Below are 4,168 nucleotides of genomic sequence, written 5' to 3'. Positions count from 1 at the left end.
AGCTGACTAATACATGGACCCTCTTGAGATTAATTTCCATTACTTATTGCAGGTCTAACAATACATTTTTTAAAGTAAAGATAGTTTTTAATAGGGAGACCCTTCTGAGTAGCTAGACCACCACCAATTGCTAGCTGAGGAAGCTCTGTTATTTACAAAGGAAGCACTTGAAACTTAATGCAGTTGTTTTACTGCCCTGAAAGAGGCCGTCGGTTGTGTTCTTTTAAAAACACCTTTGCATTCTTATTAATTCCCATTAATTCATTTAGTAAACTTAAAATCTAACACCAAATTCTTATTTCCTTAAAAGTGAAAAGTCTATTGATTCGTTTCCTATAGCTACTGTAACAAATTACCTAACACACTGGTAGTTTAAAGCAGTGGTCGGCAAACTCATTAGTCAACAGAGCAGCAAACAGCGGCGGTTTGCTGACCACTGGCTTAAAGCAACAGAAATGTATTCCCTTATAGTTCTGGAGGCTGAATTGGGCTGAAACCAAGGTGTCCACCCACCAGGTGTCCTCCTCTCCAGGCTCCAGGGGGAAATCTGATTCCTGGCCCTTTCAAGCATCTAGAGCTGCATTCCTTGCATTCCTCCACTCAGGGCTTCTCCCTCCATCTTCAAAAGTGCACCTCTCCGTCAGCCAATGTGGCGCAGAGGTTGAGGAGGTCATGGTCAGAGCAAATGCCCAGGTTGCAGGCTCAATCCCCAGCAAGGGACATGGAAGAGGCAGCCAATTGACGCTGATGTTTCTCTCTCATCCATGTTTCTATCTCTCCCTCTCCTTTCCTCTCTCTCTCAAATCAATGAAAACATATTTTTAAAAATTTTAAATAATTGTCTGTTACTGAAAAAATCTCTAATAAATTTAAAAAGTGAAATAAGTCTTTCCATTGTAGAACTCTACTCCACTAATATTTAAAGTATGCTTCTAAAATGACCTTTTCTACATTTACTATTGGTGTTAAACACAGGAAGACTGAGGCAACGTCATTAAACAACTCAACTAAAAGTTCCAAAGATTTCCCTAACAATGTTGAAATAGCTTTTACCTGTGCGCTCCAGGGGACGTCGTGGAGGAGGGGGCATTGGGATTATTTCGTTCCCAAAAGATCTATTTAGTTTTTTAAAGGTTGGAAAAGAGAAAGATGATTTCACATACTGTAAACCCTCTTTAATTACCCAGTGGCTTCACATTTTATGAGTTAAGCAAACCAAGCCAACTCACACAGCCATAGTAGAGAACAGACATCCTATGTTTTTCTCTTCAATTTTTTACATTTCTCACCTTCAAATGGATCACCCTACTGCGATCACTGCCACAACTTCCCCCACCTCCACGCCTACCTCTTTCCAATGTTATGAGCTATTCTTTCAGTCTCACTGGTTGTGTCATTATTTGACCCCAAACACAGGTGACTCCTGTACCCACTATAGGTTATGCTTGCCAACACCTCTAGACCATAAATAATCCCACTGCAGGTCCCATAGTCTGGTCCAGTTGATGCTATGGATATGGGTGAGCAGATGCTTTGCTTTTCCAAGGACGGGAAAACTTCAGAGAAGGGGGTCTCAAATACAGGAGAGAAAAAAAGCCCAAGGTTTGACAACTGCTCTGTTGACAGGATTGTGGAGAAGTAAGACTTTCACACCTTGCTGGGGAGAGTGCAAAACGATGCCTATGAAGAATTTGTTCATGTCTAGCAAAAATGTCACTGGTACAGCAATCTAGTAATTCCACTTGTAAGACGGACAGCATTGGCAAATATGAAGTGATGTGTATTTGAAATAGCAAAAGATTGGAAATAACCCCAGATGTCCATCAATAGAGAAGTGGTTGAATCAATTATTAATAAATCCACACAATGAAGTAGTAGGTAGGTGTAAAAATAACTGAGGACACTCTATATGGCATAATCTCAAGGATGTGTTTAATTAAAATAATAAAAACTGCAGAACCATGGTTTTCCTTGGCTACCATTATATGCAAATACAAAAGCATACCAGAGTCCAGAAGTACAGATGATATCATCAGGGCTCTGTCTCTTGGCTCTGCTTATCTGTGCTTGGCTTCATTCTATAGTCTGGTTCTTTTGAGGCAGGATAGTAAGACGTTAGGAAAACTCCTTGGCAAGTGGAATGGGGAAACTGAGACAAATAGCTAAACAAGGCTGAACAATTTGCAGCCAGCTAATAAATTGCAGGGCCTTCCCTAACCAAGGATATTTAGGAGCAAATAATTTACATATTCCAGACCATGAGGGGGAAGACCTGCCCTGATCCTGATAACTCGCTGGTGATATTCTTTGAAGGTAAAGCTGACCAGAGAATGAACCTGACCTTTTATGCTCATTTTGATGAATCAGCATATTAAAGAACACACCTGGAAAGCTGATGAATATTCTATTGAGATCCTTCTGAGACTTCCCCTAAAATGCCTGCCTTTAGAAAATAGATGACCCAGGGTGCATTCTCCTTTCCCACCCTTCTTTCCTCAGGCATGTTCTTTGCTTTCTTTCTCCTCTAAAGATTCTCAGGAGACTTGCAACCAGGGGAGCAGAAGGCAGCAGCAGCTCGTCCAGGGCTAACCCCAGGAACCTGTCTCCAAGATCCCTCCATTTACCTCTGTAATTTGCTTCCTGAGCCCACACAGCCCAGCTGGCTCACTTCTGCCTCTGTGACTTTCTTTCTAAAGAGCCAAGGCAGCCTTGCCTAGGCTCCACTCTTCCTCACATTTCCAAAGGGCCAAGGCAGCTCCGCCTAGGTACACTCCTGTTGCTATGATCTTGCCTCTTCTATCTTAAGCCCTTCCTTTGTTTTACTGTCCCCAGCTTTAATAACTGTACTCTCAAAATTGCCTGGACTCCTGTTGTGAACTCTTTCCTAAACGAAGTCAAGAAGCCACACATCTACCTCAGTCCCAGTCCCTTTCCGGTGACACTTTCCATGCAAAAGATGAGACCACTGCTTGCAGCCCATGCTATTCTATCAAACCAAGGAAGGCCTAACTTGTGTTATAGTCCCATTCTATGCAAAGGGGAGGAGAGGACAGAGTGGAGTAATTGATAGCCCCACCAGGTCCCCAAATGAAATGGTGCCACTGAACACATAAGAACAAAGATGCCCATGACAGGCTGAGACCTTTAAGAATGAGGTGATGAGAAGAGATGATCTCAAAGTTTGTCCAGATTTTAAAATTCCATTAAATACATAAGATAGTAAACATTGTGAACTGCCTTTTCTGGGGGTATCAGATGGAAGCAGCTGTAAGCATTTCTTAAAACTTCATATCTAAGAACTCTTACCAATTTATTGAATTATTGTTGGGATTGCATCATAATTTCCTTCTGGTTTGTCCATTTCACCTACTAGATTTTTCAGGGAATCTGCAGCCCATCACCTGGATGCGAAGCAGGAGTTTAGAAAGTGCATTTTGAACTGGAACAGTGGAATGAACACAGCAGGACCTGTGCCTGCACTAGAACAACACCGTTTTTGGTGTTATGTTTCACACTCAGGGAGCTCTTCCTTTATTTCTAGGAGCCAGTATGGATGCTTCTGGAATTCTCTGGGGCCCGACTTACTGGAGATCTGAGGGGAAAGGGTGTGTGCTACTTATTGGAAGAAGGCTAATGATCTCAGTGGTACTTTGGGACAAACAGCTTCCGGCGAGCCATGTACACACACACACAGGCTGCCTGCCCAGTCTTAGCATTTGCAAAGACAGGCAAAGCATCCACATGAAAGCAACATTTCTGGGCATCCAAAGGCTGTGATGACTAAGAAGCTCAGATTATCTGAGTCTCCCCAGATAGTCTATTTCATCAGGAAGACTTCAAAGACTATTCTTACTAACTACTCATGGGTTTTTACAAAAACGATTTCTCCTCCCTTTTTTGTTCTCCTAAAATCAAACTTCTTTGCACTCTGGCTCAAGAAATCTTCTGCTTCCCATGGTTGAAACTGAGCCTGGGGAAATGGCCTTGTTACCTTTTAATAGATAATTCCAGCAAGCTCTGTGAGCTAATGGCCATTCACTCTGCATGGTCCCCAGGATCTGCTAAGTGAAGCCTCCACTCCAATTAATATAAAACAACACTCCTATGCTTTTATAATGACATAAGTTTCGCAAAACCATGTAAACTCAAGGTCTTTATGAAAACATCA

The sequence above is a fragment of the Eptesicus fuscus genome, chromosome 12 (assembly GCF_027574615.1).
Source record: "Eptesicus fuscus isolate TK198812 chromosome 12, DD_ASM_mEF_20220401, whole genome shotgun sequence".
Lineage (NCBI taxonomy): Eukaryota > Metazoa > Chordata > Mammalia > Chiroptera > Vespertilionidae > Eptesicus > Eptesicus fuscus.
Note: the sequence above shows the minus strand (reverse complement) of the source record.